Source organism: Macaca nemestrina, chromosome 14 (assembly GCF_043159975.1).
Source record: "Macaca nemestrina isolate mMacNem1 chromosome 14, mMacNem.hap1, whole genome shotgun sequence".
Classification (NCBI taxonomy): domain Eukaryota; kingdom Metazoa; phylum Chordata; class Mammalia; order Primates; family Cercopithecidae; genus Macaca; species Macaca nemestrina.
In genome coordinates, this window is record NC_092138.1 from 24948549 (window position 1) to 24967650 (window position 19102).

Below are 19102 nucleotides of genomic sequence, written 5' to 3' on the forward strand. Positions count from 1 at the left end.
AGAGAGGGGTGGAGAGGCTTTTGTGGCCAGGATTGGGTCTGGGAAGCTGGGAGATTCCACTGTGAGTGGAGTCAGAGCGAAGGCATTTGGAGCTAAGGCTTCTGTAGGAGGGAGTAGGATGGAAATTGATCTTTGAAGAAAGCAAGACAGAAGAAGGGAGATGGAAAGCCGAAATCATTTTAAAATTGCTGGTGACAAATGAAGGTAGGATAGAAAGATGTATAACAAGGAACAGGGAGGGAGAAACAGGGAGGAGCTGTACAGAGAGGTTGCTGTGATGTTAGTTTTGAATTCCTTTTCTCCAAACTGGACTTCGGCACCAGGAAAATGCGCCCAGTTCTCTGAGTGGTCAGCAAGTGCAGGGACAGGAGGATCCATGAAACACAAAATAAAGGGATCGTACGTCCACCTTCTCAGATGAGCTTGGTAGATTCATGGCGAGTCTTCACCAACCAGACAGACCTGCACTTCCACAACTAGAACAGTTAACTTCTGAGTGCAATATTGGTAGCTTTGGTTTGAGAAAATATTCCCATCTGCGCTAAGGCATTTTTGCCCAATCTGGATAAATGCCAGTTTTTCTACATAATGCAAGTTTTTCTGTGTAACTGGGTAAATGACCTGTGGTTTTTGGACCACCTTCTTGTCAGGGTGTCTGCAAATTATTACATAATAGACTTTTTTTTAACATTGAAGTTTTTGGCTTCCTAAATATTCTGAGTTTCAAGGTCAGATTTAATGAGAGTGCCAAGAATAATCAATGATAGTCAGTACTTTCTCATAAAGGGGAGAAAGCCAGCCCCCAAGGGAAGTGCTCAACCTAATATATTCCCTCAACAGTAACTTTCAGGCCATGACCTACTGTGTTACTGTGGTGTCAGGTTCAAAAAAATATCATGGGTTTCTAAATAGCTAGACTTCAAAAGTCACACAACCAAAAAAATCTGACAAGCGCCTACAAACCACAGGAATTTTCTGACCCGCTGGCAGATGTTTTGGTAATTGACATTTAATCATGTCATACTTAGCTACTGCTAAAAAAAATATATATATATTTTACTTCTAATGTTTTTTCATGAAGTTTCTCCTTCTCTAATGTAACTAACTGCACATTGGATTAATGTATTAGGTAGCTCTATCAAATTATTTATGCAAGTACCCATTTTATAGACAGTTGATAGTAGCTGACTAATAATGTGCTATTTAAAAGGTTTGATCGAAGAGGGTAATGAGAATTGCCATGTAGTCCCGTTGGTTAAGAGGAAAATCCATTCCACGATAGTAATTGTTACAGTTCGTGTTTATTGTGTGCTTACAAGGATAAGGCATTTTAAAGTCATTTGTATTTCAGTTATTTCTCATAGCCAACCTTTGAAGGGGTTGCAATTATTTTTCTCATTTTACATATGATGAGCTCTGAGGCCCAGGGAACTTAAAAATTTGCTCAGGCTAACAGTGTGTGAGTGGTGGAAAAAAAGATTTAAAACCAAATATTTTTAATATCTGTGCCCTTTGCCTTTGATTGTGCCACCTTCTAGTGGAGAATTCTTCAACTGAAACCTGAAGCTTCTACTGTAAACAATAACCATCCTCACTGATGTGACTTCATATAAGAAATTGTCATATAAGATACATCTAGCAGTACCTGCCTCAGAGAGTAGTTAAAAGAATAAAAATTATTTGATCTCTGTAAAGCATTTAATATCTGGCACAATGATAATCATCCAAAAATAGTAGTTTTGTCCACAGAAGAGGAATATTCTATTTTTAGGGATTAGGTAGGCAGTACTTTAAGGAGAAGGTGATATTTAAAGTAAATTTAAAGTATAAATGGGAGCTTACTAGGTGAAGTTGGAATGAAGCAATGTAGCAGAGAAGAACATTTTAAAAGGAAGAGAGGTTCAAAAGAACTAAATATGGTTAAGAAATAAAGTGAGATACAAGATGGCAGGAGGTGAACATGGAAAAAAATCTTCTTAAATCAGAATCTCAGTGATTCCTGAGTCTTCAGTCTCCCTTGTCACCCACAGCTAGTAACTTGGTCCTGTGAATTCAGCCATCTACATGTTTCTCATTGTCCTGGCATTTCTATTCCCAATTGTTGTTACCAAGATCTGGTCCCCATCAAATATTTTCTGGACTATTTTAATAGCTTTGTATATTACACTCAGCAGCCAGTAAGAACAAATGGCTTAAATGCACACAATTTATCTTTCTTACATAACAAAATACCTACATGCGGGTGACTGCTTCCATTGGTTCGGTACCTTCGTGACACGTGGGGTGATATCTCTGCCATTCTTTAGGCCTTTCCCTTTGGTTGCTATATGGCTGCTGCAGCTCTAGCCGTCACATCTGTGTTCCAAACAAAAGAAGGGGGAAAAGTCTATGTCAGCCACATCTGTATCATTCTATCACTTAAGAAACTTGAGCTTTCCCCAAAGCCACCAGTAGACTTTTGCTTAAGTTTTATCATATCCAAGAGGATGATAAAGTATTTGGCTTGTAATACTGCCACTGCAAAGAAAAGAAAGGGCAGTTAGTAAGGAAGGCAGGTAGACTGGATATTGGGAGTAACTAACATGCCTGCCGTGCTTCAGATCTAGTGGGTTTGTTGCTAGTCTCTCCCCGAGTCATACTCCACTCTGCTGGCCTAATCAGTTTTCAAATGAACAAGTCCGGTCACATTGCTTATTCACTTCCTGCAGGATGCACAGTGCTTTGAGTTTCATTCATTATCATCTGTGACTGACTCTTATCTGCCTTTCCAGTGTCATCTTTTGCTATTGGGTCCCTTTCATTTTGTACTATCTGCTTTGATTCTCTCTCCTTCCTCTTAGTCAGTACAGACCTAGAATTTTGCCCACATTTTTAAGTTTTACCAGTCCTTATGCTGTAGTATTCAATGTTTTCTTTGCCTAGGATGTCCTTACACTCTACATTGTAGACCTGAAAACACCAGTCTTCAAGACACACTTGATTCTATGAAACCTAGCCCTGCTTTCTCCCTTTTTCCTTCCTTGGCTGTTGGAGTAGATACTGTGGTGTCTTGCCCAGATCTGCTCTTCAGGGTCAACACATACATCCAGGCAGCTGATGGGAATTTCTGCTGCTGATGGTTCTTAACTGCATCTCAGGAAATTTTGCTCTTGGTTTTAGGACACTCCCTCCCTCGAGATGTTCCTTCTTTTCAGGTGGCCTACAGTCAGCAATTGATGAATGTAGAGACACAAAGGCCCTGATGTTTTGATCTAGTCCAAGGAAGCTGTGAAGCCTCATTCCAGCTCCAGAGCTCCTTAGAAGATGGATTAAGACTTTGGTTGCACCCACATATACCTTGTGGATTGTGTTCACCTTCTGCCCAAATTGGCTTTCTCTATTTCCTCGAAAGTGTATCTTTTGATAGTTCTCAATAAAATGTTGACATAAAAATTTCCATTCTGGATGTATTTCCAGAACACCCAATAAAAACAGCTCTCTTGGCATTTGTGCCAAACTAAATATATTCTTTTGGACAATGCTGCCGTGTAATGATATTTAGCATATTTATAAACTGACTGCCCCCTGCAGTCAGCTCTGCTATGGAAGTCTGGACTCCCACGATACTAGAAGGATTTTATACATCTTGCATTTAAAATAGGAAGAAAGATTTTCTAGAGAAGATGCTGTTAGGAAGACTTGCCACTACCTCTCCCCACAAAATAGCAACTTTAATATTTCTCCTTTTGTCTTATCAAAATGGCAATCATAAAAGCCACAACTCTATAGACACAAATGTCTGTATCAGAATGTACCAAATTTCTGTGCACAGAAGACTTGCGTTGTTTATTAGCATTGCCCCTCCATCCTTTGCACATGTGTCCAAATCCACCCCTCTACCACCACACACATAAATACTTCTCACATATATACACAGCAATGTTCTTGACAGTGAGTAGGAGATACTCATAAAGTCTCAAATATAGACCACCCGTATTGGTTCCTTTTAGAAAAGCAGCTTAAATCTCTTTTGCTTGATATGCATATAGAAAAAAAAACCATTTGCTACAATTCTGATAACTGAAATAGAGTTTGATGCAAGAACTTGAAGATAATCCTATGTGACTGAAGTATGACAGATGTTAGCTGCCTTTGTTTCTTTGCCTTTGCTGCAATCCAACCATTTTTTTATTCTTAAAAATCAGGTTGTGGAATGATGAAAGCTAAGCCTCATGATAACTATTTGGGGTCCGAGATACAGGAAAAGAAAGCAATAAAATATGAGTTTCATGCTACTGTTTTGATGCTCAGGCTAGATTCCTCAGATTGATACCTTTTTGGAAGAATGTGCCAAGAATATTTGTCAACAAAAACTTCCTCTGAAAGTTATTTCAATCTGGCTATCTACATCTGGGATCAGGAACTAATGAGCCCGTGAATAACTTTTCTGGCCTGCCATTCTGTTAGTGTCTGATATGTCTGAATTGAGGAAGTATGGAATTTATAGTTTGTTGGTGGATTATTGTGACTTCTATCAGGAACTTCTGAGAACAGTTATAATTGTGCCTCTTAAACTTGGTGCCTGTGTTAGACAACAATGTCAGTAGCAAAAAAGGATCACAAAGCCTTGAGAGAACGTTATTCTGTTCAGGAAAAATCAATAATTACTCAGAAATACCTCATAGAAAAATAAAAATGGACTTATTCCTTACATGTTAGAGGTATTTGTATATACAGGTTGGCAAATCTATACAAGTAGCTAAACAACATGTTTCTACTTTTTCTAACCAAGTAGCTTACAGGTTTATACTGTAACATCATGCTTCTACCCTTAGACCCAAATATCCAACATCTTGGAATTTATCTTGAAGAGATCATTAGCCAAGGGAATTAAAATGCATGCACAAAAAAGCTAATCATAGCATTGATTATGACAGTGAAATTTTAAAACCATCTATGTTTCCTTCAATATAGCATTTTACATAAAGAATACTTTGCATCTATTAAAAATGATAGCACTATCTCAATATTTATAACCATGAAGATGTCCCTGCCACATTACTGAGTAAAAAAGTAGACACCACACCACATGCATAGGAATGAATTATCTATATAAAATTGTACACGTGCCCAAACACATACACATATATCTGTAAAGAGATGATATCTGGAGGCATATTCTCATGTGTTCATGAAGAGATTTGGGAAGATATTTACCTTCTCTTCATACTTTGCTGTGTTGATTATTTTCTTACAGTAAGCATATATTATTCTGTTAAGAAAATGTTAATCTACTTTGATTTTTAAATCATGCTTCTATAAATCAAAATTTTTATCAGTATTTCCATTTCTGTACTTAAAATGGTTCTTATGTTTCCTTATTGTAATATTGTTTGTGTTGTTCTCATAGTTCAATGCTAAAACTCTTAACATTATTTGAAGATACGAAGCTAGTAGTATGCAAACCTTCCCAGGAAATGGTACTGACACACATAGATTCCCAGGAAATGCTACTGACACACAATGGATTCTGACATGACTAGCGTCTATATTAAGGAGGAAAATGTGGTCCCTATACACTAGCTTTCAAACCAATGAGAAAATACAAATGGGACCAACAAGCTTGTCTTGTCATGCTTGTGTGATAGACATGCTGGTGTCAAAAGGAAATAGGGGATTACTAATGCCAAAGTATATAGAAGAGGAAAGATAGCATGGTACTAGCCAATTGTCTTTGGGAAGCTCCCCTGTCTTTTCTGAACCTCTTCATTTTTCTCATTTGCAGTTTGCTGTGATGACTAGAAAAGTATATGTCAAATGCTGACTTATAGGAGGATCTCAATTAATGAAGTTATGGTTGCTATTATTATTAATATTGTTGCTGCTGCTACATCAGGAAAGGTAATATTGAAAATCACATGATGAGTTTTATCAATGTACTCATTTGAAATAGATAATTCATGTAAGGAAAAAAGTATTCTTATTCTACAACACATCTTATTCTACAACACAGGAAATTCTCACTTTTCTTTTTTTTTTTTTTTTTTTTTTTTGAGATGGCATCTTGCTCTGTTGCCCAGGCTGGACTGCAGTGGCACAAACTCAACTCATTGCAACCTCCACCTCCTGGGCTCAAGCAATTCTCCTGCTTCAGCCTCTAAGTAGCTGGGACTACAGGTGCATACCACCATGCCCAGTTAATTTTAGTAGAGATGGCGTTTTGCCATGTTGGCCAGGCCGGTCTTGAACTCCTGACCTCAAGTGATCTGTCCGCCTTCGACTCCCAATGTGCTGAGATTACAGACGTGAGCAACTACACGCAGCCACTTTTCTTAAAAATGTAAAATATTACCAAGTTTTTACTTCGTAAGTTATAAAGATTCAGCTCGAGAATAAGAACTTGTTCTTTTATGTCACTTTTCTACGATGTGATATAAATTTTAATTTAACATTCCCTAGCTCATTCCTTGGAGACTCCAATTTTCCATTGCAGAAATCACACAAATAATTTTGCCTTCAGATAAACAACACTTGATTTGTGGCATATGTTCTACTGTCCTAAACTTTTTACTCGGTCTCAATTTCTACAAACCACAAACATTTTCTTTCAAACATTTTTTATTTTTTTATAATATAATTTTTTATAAATATTTTTTATTTTGGTAAATTTCACATTAGTAATGTGAAAAATTACCATGGAGCATCGTACACATTGAAAGTGAAGACAAAAACAATAACAACAGGGAGTTCACTCAATGTTCATTTACATTTTAAATAATAAACAATATGCATGACATGTCATTTTTAAAAAGGGAAGGCCATACTAATAAATTCCTCTTTAATTTTTCATGTGTGTGTGTTCAGGCTTGTCAAGTAAATCATAATCACATGTGTTGTTTTGTGATGCAGTTTATTAGCTTAATGTGCTCTGTATCTAATACATGGGTCCACAGCAAAGAGAATAACAATTCTATTCTATTTTACAATAGCACTGGAAAGAATTAAATGCTTAGGAATAAACATAACTAAGCAGATGAAGAACTTACAATTGAAAACTGTAAAACATTGCTAAAAGAAATTAAATAAGAAAAAAATAAATGGCAAGACATCTCATGTTCATGGATCAAAATCCCAAAGGTGTTTTTGCAGAATTAGAAAAATCCATCCTGAAATTCATATGAAATCACAAAGGACCCTGAAGAGCTAAAACACTTGAAACAGAAGAATTAAGTTGGAAGTCTCACACTTCCTGTTTTCAAAAAGTACACAAACCTACGCTAGTCAAAACAGTGTGGTACTGGCATAAAGACTGATGCAGACCAATGGAATAGAAGAGAGAGTCATGAAATAAACTCTCACATACATGGTCAAATGATTTTTGACAAGAATGCCAACAGTATTCAATGGGGAAAAGAAAGTCTTTTTAGCAAATGGTGCTGAGGAAATTGAATATTCACATACAAAAGAATAAATTTGGACCCTTATACCATGTACAGAAATTAAAACTTAAACATAACAGCTAAAACTATAAAACTTTTATAAGAAAACATAGTTAAAAATTTTCATGACAGTGGGTTTAGCAATGAATTCTTGAATGTGACACCAAAAGCACAGGGAACAAAATTAAAAAAAGATCAATTTGTCCTTCGCCAATATTTACAAACTTTGTTGTATTAAAGGACACTCTCAACAGAGTAAAAAGGCAGCTCACATAATGAGAGAAAAGATTTGCAAATCATATGTCCGATAAGAAATTCACATCCAGAATATAAAAAGAACTCCTAACAACTCAATAACAACAACAAAAACTTGGTTTAAAAACAGATTAAGACCTGAATAAGCATTTCTTCAAGGAAGGTATACAAATGGTTAACAGGCCCATGGAAAAAAATGCTCAACAACTCTAATCACGGAAACGCAAATCAAAATTGCAACAATGAGATATTGCTTCACACCCATTAAGATTGCTATTAAAAATCAAAACAAAAGAAAAACAAGACAGGAAATAAATGATGCTGGCAAGGATATGGAGAAACTGGAACTTTTGTTTATTCCTGTTGGGATGTAAAATGATGCAGCTGCTGTGGAAAACAGTATGGTGGTTCCTCAAAAAATAAAACATTGAATTACGTATAATTGACGAGACTCTCTCTCTCTGACCTAACTTTAGTTAGTCTCTCTTCAGCCCTCTTTTTAACTAGCTCTCATCTTTGGGGCCCTGTCTTAGGCCTGCGTAGTCCAACTACAACAGGAGTCCTGCTAAGTCCCTTTAGAGAAAATCCCCCACCCTTGATATCTGATCACCCTTGGGATCAGATCAAGTTCCTCATCCCCCACATTTGATGTCAAATCACCACAGTCTGGCTTCAGCAAGAATTCTGTTAAGTCAGGTTAGAAAGAACCATCTTACCTTCATGTGTCCTCTTAGTAATTTTCTGTCCACTGACTCAGTCACTCTGCTGATTGCCTCTGGACCCCCAGCTGTCCTTGCTGTATTCTCTCTCCCCTAAGGAGATAGTCTTGCCACCTATCACAACAGTCCAAAATTTTCTTTACCTTTTTCATCAGTTTCAGAATGATTTTTTTCTTTAACATGATCCAACAATTTTACTTCTGGTCATGTATCTTAAAGAATTGAAAACAGGATTTGAACAGATAATTTGTACACCTATGTTCAACCAATCTGAATGCCTACTGAATGATAAATGGATAAACAAAATATGGTGTCCATAAGCCATGAAACATTATTTGACCTTCAAAAGGAAGAAAATTCGGACACATGCTACAACATGAATGATGCTTCAAAACCCTATGCTAAGTGAAAAAGCCAATCACAGGACAAATATTGTATGATTCTGCTAACATAAGGTCTCTAGAGTAGTCAAATTCATGGAGACAAAAAGTAGAATGACGGTTGCCAGAAATGGGTGCAGGGGCAAATGGGAAATTATTATTTAATGGGTACAGAGCTTCAGTTTGAGAAAATGCAAAAAGTTCTGGAGATGGATGGTGATGCCTATATCACAATGTGACTGTACTTCATGCTACTTTAATGCCACTCCCTGTACACTTGAAAATATTTAAATGGCAAATTTTATGTTAAGTATACATTACCACAATTAGAAAATGACTGAAACTCTCAACTGAAAAAAAATCTGCACACATTGGGGTTCCTTTTCAGTTTATAACATCATAATACAGTTCCATGTTACATATTACATGTTTCTCATTCAGCTGTTCCTGTGGAATAACTAGAAAAACTGGACATGTGGTTAAAATTCTTTTCCAAGCATCTCCTCTTGCTGATTGCAAAAACATTTCTTTTTAGCTTAATCCTTTATTCATTTATTACTGCTAAACATTTTAGAGCTAAGTAAACCAAGACTCTTTTTTAATCCTTTCTTTTAAAATGGCAGCATTAGAATATTTGAAATTTTCTTAAATGAATATAAAAGCTTCTCTTCTTTTATAAAGACAATTTTAAAGAATACTTGACCCTGGGAGCACTTACTGTTGCTATACTAAGAAGTCTGGATTTCACTTGAAAATACAGTGAATTGGTTTAGAAGGCTGGAAACAAACTCAAGAAGACGTCTAATTCGTCTGTTCTAAGAAGGACTCACTCATTTCAGGAAAAGATGGTCCATTATTATTTTATTTTTTCTAAGACTCTAATTAGAGCATATTCTACTTCTTAATAATACTATTCCAGTTTCAAAATACCCATGTTTAACCATGTGCTTTTAATAAAATGTGTGCTTTTTATTCTTCCTACTTAGGAAATAATACAGTCTGTTAACATAAAACATATTTCCATAAATTTGCTTATATCTGCTAGGGGAACTGTACTTTTTTTAAAGAAGAAGTCAGGTTCACTGAATTTGTGATTTCCGCTAATATATTAATGTTTTGAAGTAAGCAGGGGTAAATTTTTTCTCAGTTAAAGAGAATCACCATCAGTATATGACGATGTAAAGGAGGGGGGGAAGCTTAAATCCTGAAAATCCTCAAAAAGCCTGCTGTCCACCTAGTTAGCTATTTGGTGAAACCAAGAGTGCACATGAAGACTCTCCAAAAACAGTTACTCTTGTGGTTTAAAAATTTAAAAGTGTTGATTAAGAAGTCTTTTTTTTTTATTTTGAAGAAACTGTTCCATTAAAAATGAAGGCCCTCTTTGAGTTACATTTGGAGGAGAAACCATGAGCCCACGGTAAAAGGCTGCAAAGCGTGAAACTGCCACTGGAGGTTTAACTGTTGAAATTTTTATTGGAATTTTAAATTTTGTACATTAGTACTCTGCTTACAAAGAAGAATACGTTTGCAATGGCCTTCCTCTTGCCCTGTTTCCCCACCCCTACCACCAATAAGCCCTTTAGTGCACCTTTTCGAAAAGCTTTACAATTCTCAGCATTACACACATTATCTCATTTAATCCTTAGTAAGAGCTTTTTAAGTTCAGAACAACTATGCCTTTTTTTTTTTTTTTTTTTTTTTTTTTTTGAGTCAGAGTCTCCCTCTGTCTCCCAGGCTGGAGTGCAGTGGCACCATCTCAGCTCACTGCAACCTCTGCCTCCCAGGTTCAAGCAATTCTTCTGCCTTCTGAGTAGCTGGGATTACAGGGGCCCACCACCATGCCTGGCTAGTTTGTTTTTTTTTTAGTAGAGACAGTTTCCCCATGTCGGCCAGGCTGGTTTTGAACTCCTGACCTCAAGTGATCCTCCTGCCTCAGCCTCCCAAAGTGCTAGGATTACAGGTGTGAACCACCATGCCAGCCTGCCCCAATGTTTTTCACCACTGTCACCATCTTGCCATGCACATAATCTTGCAGCCTCAGCAATTTGACATTCTTCTTTCTTCCTCATCAGCCATATTCAGTGAGTTATCAAGTCTAGGTTATTCAGTCTTCAAAATACTGAATGTCTCTTTTTTATCATCATTTCCTTCCTTTCTCCAAGAGCAAATTTTATCATTTTGATAAACAGACAATTGTTCTTCCTGCCTCAAGCCTCTTGTTTTTCAATATATATTTATTTATAATATTAACAAATATTTATCAAATGTCCATTTATTAATCAAATATCCTATCTTAGAAGTTAGGGTTACACCAGTAAACACAAGCAACAGAGCCCCTACCCTCATGAAACTTACAGCCAGTTATGGATACAAGCAAACAGAAAAATGCATGTATAATAATATAATGTCAGGTAGTAATAAATTATATGAAAAAAGCAGAGTAAGGGAATAGGGAATGATGGACTAGAGAGGTACGACTTTATTTTTTGATCATACCTCTTTTAAACATTTAAATTCACATCCACTTAAGAGAAATTTATTGCATACGTTTTCCCAGATTAAACTTCCTGAAACATTTGACCATATGCCACTTCTCTATTCATCTATATAATCATTCATCTATAAAATAAATGGGATAAAATCTAAAGCACTTAGTGCAAGGTTGCTTAATCTGACCCTAGGTACTCTTTCTTGCTTTTAGTCTATACAGACAAAACTCTAGCAATATTGACTATTTTCCGGCTTATTATGCTTTTCTACTTGATATATTAAAAGCCTCTCTCTGTAACCACAATAATCCCTCTATTCTAAGCCATTCAGTATGGTACAGAATCTACTCCCTTATAATTAACTGTCTCCTTGTGGCTGTTTTATATTTTATCTTTCCAGTTGAGTGGCACACTTTTGAAAAATGATTGTTTAATATTACCTTGTACTCCTCTCAGTACTGTCTCTTCCAAAACTTACAAAATTGTTGACATTAACTTAACACATATTTGTTAAGTAGGTGTTGACTAACCAGTTACAATGTGTTGACCACAGTCAGCCTTTGTGGTCTCTCTAGCCACAACGTAACATCCTCTGTCCTTTTCTTCTGGTGACATTAAGCCTATATCTGGGATAGAATCATTACTTGAGTTGCATACATATGCCATTTATTTCCCCCTTCAAAGCAGCGTGTCACTATAATTCAAACGTATCTTGTATCATTTTGCGTTAGAATGAAATACATTTTTTAACAGGATGCCAGCTTTTCACACTTGCCACAAGGGGGAGTAGTAGTTCTTTTCCAGGAAGCAGAATGACACCATAGTTTCATTCCCCAGCAATTGCTACCCAAACATTTTATTCTCCCACATATTATTTTCATATGTTTTTTATTTGTGTTTTTTTCCGCCTGTATATATTTGCCACAACTAAAGGGACATTCTCTCTTCACTTCAAACATAAATTTTTATTTTAGTTCACTTGATTTTATCCCTCAAACTACTTATACTTTAATTTCTATTCAGGTTCTTAATTTATTTTAAATTGAACTCAATATCTAAAATGGTGCCAGTACTTTTTGGGAAATATTTGTTGTTGGAGGTAATCATTGAAGAAGATACCAGAAAAAATAATTTCCCAATAAATATCTGACATGCACAACAGATAACATATATTGTTGTTACTCAGTTTGTCCATAGTTTGAGTGAAGGCAGGTATTTAAGACTTTCCAAATAGGAAATGTTCTTAATGAAAACTAGGAATTCCAATACTGTACATATACACCATTCTAGGGCTAGCAGGACTATTGAAAAAAATCTGGACCAACATCTTCTAGTTTGCAAATAAGGACAGTAAATCCCAGAAGGTCAAATGACTAAGTTAGTTCAAGGCCTCATTCTGGTCCAATGGTCTTTCTATTAAGTTCCACTGTATCTCTTGTGATATTAATTATAAAAAGCAGTCTGTAGTTTCAACATACAGCTAAAATAGTTATTTCCAAAGGTCTGCCAATATTATGCTAAATATTATTATAAAAATGTTGTTTTGGGTTCTGAATACTGCAAAACATCTTGTGTTCACACAGTACTAAATATTACCTTGCAGTTGTTGCAGTTAACCAAGCAGTTCTATATGTGCCAATTTAGAGGCTTAGGTGGAGTCAAAAAAGCAAGTTAAATAAAAATAGTACCAAGGGAAATAATGAAAATATTAGTACTATGTAGTATGATTTTCCATATGTTAGAAAAGTTACATAAATTTGTAAATGCATGAATAAAGTTCTGTAAAGGTATACTGTGGGAATTGTGAATTATGATACTCTGGAGAAAGAGAGGAGACGGTGAAATGGCCTCTAGAAGGTGCAAAAACTGGCCGCCTGGGATTCACTCCAGCCAGTGGGTCACACCAACACTCCCAGAAGCTAGCCCACTGTCTGAGCTACTATACAGCCACTGTCATGAGATGTTTTAGAATAAGGTGTCGGTGGAGATGGAGAGAAGCGGCTGGTACTAAGTTCTGAATACCACACAGTATTCTGATGCTATGTCTACCTTCATAATGTTTGAGTTTTAACAACAAATATGCATACCTTTTGAGTTTATGAACAACTAGAAGGCAAAAATTAAAATTATAAAAGAAAATTCCCCATTAGCATTACTAACAAAAGATATTACTTATATAAAAGGCTGTTTAACTTTGTAACAAGATATCTATTATTTTCCCACCGAAAATATAGTCAATCAGTGATTAACTAGCACAGTAGTAAGAGCTCAAAATTTAGCTCTATAGTAGCTCTGTATGGAATAATAGCTAAGTAAGAGTGGAACTGTTTTGCAGCTGTACTTAAAAAAGTCTTGTAAGATATTTCCTAGTAGACCAATTACATTAAATCTGCTATTCACCACAGTGAATATCTTCAAGAGATAAAACATTTAGGCTTTGTTATTGTTGGTTAAGTTCAGGCTGTGGAGGTTTTCTCTTTCCATGAACACTTGGCTCATGACAATGGCCAAGCCCTGGAAAGCTACTTCTAGGCAGCCATCTGTAGGCTTCTTATAATATCTTTATATGTACACTAATATACCATCATCTTTGCTTATTAAAAATGTAATTATGTTAATTATTTTCTTTTATATAAACTTAGCTCCATAGTTTCTCCTTTCTAAAATTAGAATATAACAAAATAATTTTGAACTAAAATTCCTGTTCTTTGTTCTTTACATGATTTTGGTTTATTTTATTAAAGGGAAACCTTTAGCCACTCAACTTCACCCTATCACAATGCCTCACATTGTCATAAAAGAAATGGTATTTCAGCCTCCATTCCCTAACACAGAACAGTATGAGAACAAACGCTTCTGGTTCCTCCCTCTACCTTGCCATTTCTCCCTTGGATAGAGAAATAGTTTGCCTGTTTGGTAAATTCAGTGAGAATCTGGTATTCACTGGTGATAGCTTCCTCTATTGCGGGAGATAATTGGTGTTGAAGTTCTTGCTCATGAATAGCCCTGCGTCTTGTCTGTTTCTTTTTCTCTTGGAGTAGTCCATCATCAGTGGAATATGTTTTCCTCCTCCAGCTCTTCTGTGTCCATTTGACACCTGCCTATAGAGGATTCCTGCCATTCTCTAGTTTCTCCCTTACGTTGGGGGAGATAGAATCCCAATGAGAAGAGGTCTTCATATCTAATATTTTCAGAATAATTCTGATCCTGGACTTTCATATTTATTTATCTCTTAGGCTTGGTTCGAAATTTTTCAATAACCCATAGGAGAAGATGTATATGAAATTAGAATTCTTCTTTAAATACCAGAATTGTATATCCAAGTGTCTAATATATATCTTCTTTTGGATATTTAAAAGTAACTTCAAAATTGGTTCATCCAAACTTAACTGATAATCTCCTCCCCAGAGTGAAAATCAATAAGCAATACACTTGTCCTCCTTTAGGCATTCTCTAACTCAGTGGATGATATTGCTTTCTCTCTGGTTGCATAAGCCAGAAATCACAAGTCTTCTCTGACCTCTTTTCTCCTTCATTTCATATATCCAATTCATCACGAAATCTTTTATTTTTCCTCTTAAACAAACCTCAAGCCTGTCACTTTTCTCCATCACTACAACAACACCTTATTCTAAAACACCTTCAGGACAGTGGCCATAGTAGCTCAGATGGTGGTCTGGCTCTTAGGAGTGTGGTTGTGACTCAATGGCTGGGGTGAATCCCATGGGGCCAAGAAGGGAAAGAGTCATTGGCCCAGCCATGATATACAACATGAAACTGGACAATTAAGGACTCATAAATTGAACAAAGACTACAAATTGGAGGTTAAAAGAATTACCAAAGAATATGAATGATTTGGGCCGGGCGCGGTGGCTCAAGCCTGTAATCCCAGCACTTTGGGAGGCCGAGACGGGCCGATCACGAGGTCAGGAGATCGAGACCATCCTGGCTAACACGGTGAAACCCCGTCTCTACCAAAAAATACAAAAAACTAGCCGGGCGTGGTGGTGGGCGCCTGTAGTCCCAGCTACTCGGGAGGCTGAGGCAGGAGAATGGCGTGAACCCGGAAGGCGGAGCTTCCTGTGAGCTGAGATCCGGCCACTGCACTCCAGCCTGGGCGACAGAGTGAGACTCCGTCTCAAAAAAAAAAAAAAAAAAAAAAAAAGAATATGAATGATTTGTATGCCGAAATATTAGATAATCTAAATTAAATAAATAGATTCCTAGAAACATACACTCTATTAAGCCCGAATCATGAAGAAAAAGAAAATTTGAACAGAAGTATGACTAGTAAGGAGATTGAATCAATAATCAGTATTCTCCCAACAAAGAAAAACCCAGCACTAGATGTCTTCACTGCTGTGTTCTACCATACATTTAAAGAAGAATTAACACCAGTTCTTTTTAAATGCTTCAGAAACTGAAGAGGAGGGAACACTTCCAAACTCATTATATGAGGCTAACATTATCCTAATAACAAAACCAGACAAAGACACTATAAGAAAACTACAGATCAATATCCCTGATGAACACTGGTGCAGAAATTCTCGACAAAATATTAGCAAACTGAATTCAATGGTGTAGGTAAAGGATTGTACACTGCAATAATTTGGTTTGTTTGTCCCCTCCAAATCTCAGGTTGAAATTTAATCCCCAGTGTTGGAGGTGAATCCTAGTTAGGAGGTCTTTGGGTCATGGGAGTGGATTATTCATGAATGGCTTAATGCCATCTTTGTGGTAATGAGTGAATTCTTGCTCTGCTAGTTCCCACAAGAGCTGGTTGCTAAAAAGAGCCTGATACCTCTTTCCCCTCTCTCTCTTGCCTTTCTGGCCATGTGAGCTCTGCACATGCTGGCTTCCCTTCACCTTTTTCTATGAGTGAAAGCAGCCATAACCCCTCATCAGAAACAGATGCTGGCATTATGCTTCTTACACAGCTTGCCAAACCCTGAGCCAAATTTTCTTTATAAATTAACCTAGCCTCAAATATTCCTTTATAGCAACACAAATGGACTAAGAGATATACCATGACCAATTAGAATTTATCCCTGGAATGGAACAATATTTTAATATACAAAAATCAAACAATGTAATCCACCACATGAATGTAATGACAGACAAAAATTTACTGTTCATCTCAATTGTTATAGAAAATGCACTTGACAAGATTCAACATGATTTTATTAAAAATAAAAAACTATGCAGTAAACTAGGAATAAAAGCAAACTACCTCAACATAATAAAATTCATATATAAAAAGCCTATAGCCAATGTTATACTTACTGGTAGAAGACTGAAGATTTTTCCTCCAAGATCAGAAAGGAGACAAGAATGCCCACTTTTGCCACTTCTGTTTAACATAGTGCTGGAAGGTCTAGCCAGAGCAATTAGGCAAGAAAAAGAAATCAAAGGCAACCAATTGGAAAGGCAAAAGTAAAATTATCTCTGTTCACTGATATGATTTTGCATGTAGAAAACCCTAAAGATTCCACCAAAAAGAAACTGTTAGAACTAATAAATGAAATCAGCTCAGTGGCAGGATACAAAGTCAGCATGCAAAAATTAGTTGTGTTTCTATGCATTAACAAAGAACAACCTGAAAAGGAAATTTTAAAAATTGTTTACAATAGCATCAGAAAAAAAAAAAGAACGAAAAGAAACACTTAGGACAAAATCTAACAGTGAGGTGAAAGACTTGACTTGCATGCCAAAAGCCACAAAATGTTGCTGAAAGAAATTAAAGAGGACACAAATAAATGGAAAGACAGCTCATGTTGAGGGATTGGAATATTTGATATTGTTGAGAAGTCAATACTACCAAAAGTAATCCACAAGTTTAGTGTAATCTCTGTCAAAATCCCAATGGTATTATTTGCATAAATAGAAAAATCCATCCTGAAATTCATCTGAGATTGAAGGAACCTAAATAGACAAAGCAGTATTGAAAAGAAAAAAGCTGGAGATCTCACACTTCCTGCTTTCACAACTTACTACAAAGCTATAGTAATCAAAACAGTATGGTTCTATTTAGCATAAGACAGATATGTAAGCCAATGGAATCAAATAGAGAATCCAGAAATAAACAGTTGAATATGTAGTCAAATGATTTTAGACCAGCATGCCAGGATGATTGAATGAGGAAAAGAGTCTTCTCAGCATATGGTGTTGAAAAAATTGAATATTCACATGCAAAAGAATGAACTTGGATCCTTACATTATATCATATATCAAAATTCAAAATGGATCAAAGGGCCTAAATGGAAGAGATAAAAACATAAAATTCTTAGAAGGAAGTATAGCGGAAAACTTTATGAGATTGGATTTGGCAATTATTTCTTGTGTATGACATGAAAATTTCAGGATACAAAAGAAAAAGTTGATAAATTGTACTATATTATTCTTAATAACTTCTGTGCATCGAAGGACACTGTCAACAGAGTTAAAATGTAACCTACGGAATGAGAGAAAATATTTGCAAATCATATATCTGACAAGGGGTAAATATCAAAAATACACTAAGTGCTCCTACACCTCAACATAAAAAAAAAAACACACAATTAAAAAATGAGCAGAGGAACTGAAGACATTTCTTCAAAGAAGATACACAAGTAGCCAATAAGCATATGAAAATGCTCAGCATCACTAATCATTAGTGAAATGCAGATCAAACCACAATGAGATACCACCTAATACATCTTCATCTCTCACCTGACCTACTGCCTCATTGCTTTATAATCAATCTACTAATTGTTCAGTGAGTTCACCACATTATAACAAGAGGCATCTTTCCCACACAGATGATGGCATTCTATTACTTTCTCACAAAGACAAAACTCCTAGCACAGCCTATAACAGGGGTCGACAAACTTTCTCTAAAAATGATAAATATATTAGGTTGTGGTGAGCCTTATGCTCTCTGTTGCAACTGTTCAACGCAGCTATCATAATAAAAAAACATCCAGAGGCAATAGGCAAACAAATAGTTTTTATTAAGCAATGAACATGGCTCTTAGCAGAGAGGGGAGTTGGAGAGGGGATAGGATGGGCAGGTCATCTTCCCCTGAAGTCAGGTAATCTCTTCCATAGTTCGGCTGTTTCTTCCCCGAAGTTTGGCCATCTATTCCCCAAATTCCATTTTTCTCCATGAAGTCCAACAATCTCCCCTTTTGTTGACTGAGTCTGGAGTCTTTATAGGCACAGGATGGGGATGGGGTGGGCCGTAGGTAGTTTTGGAAAAGGCAACATTCTATTGGTAAAAGGGCGTTATTCAGAAAAAATCAGTCAGGAGAGGGTGAGCAAATAGGAATAGAAGTTCTCACTTTTAGCCACTTTTTTTTTTTTTTGGCTTAAAGCTTTGGTTTCACTGGTCACACACCTCTGTCTGACTAGAATTTCTCTTCCTCCTACCTCTATTAACATATTGCAAACAAGAAGCTACAGCTAAAGGCTAGATGGATTATAAGTTAATCATTTGGGTGCCATAAAATAATATGAGCAGTATTATGCTGACTTTTGGTATAAAGAATATAACACAAATATGTGTGTGTATATATATATATATATAACTGAGGGTGTCTATATGGATGTTTAAGTTTGTCAAATGCCTTTAGAGGTGATTATATAAGTTATCTTCTAATATTTATTAATATTATCCTAATAATAAAGTACTTTTGCATTCCAAGAGTAAACCAAATCTGATTGGGATATATTAATGATGTAAGATTCTACTTGCTGATATTTTATTTAAGATGTTGACATCAATATTAATGTGTTATCCTATAATTTATTTTTTTCAGTTATTAATTTTAAAAATTATTAATCTTGTTTCATAAAACAAATTT

At 36.0% G+C, this 19102-nt stretch overlaps 1 protein-coding gene across 2 annotated transcripts in view; it reads left to right on the forward strand.

Moving 5' to 3' along the window:
- The window catches only part of LOC105498675 (aldehyde dehydrogenase 1 family member A1), a 179813-nt gene that overhangs the window by 38514 nt on the left and 122197 nt on the right, over nucleotides 1–19102 (forward strand). The window lies entirely within an intron of this gene.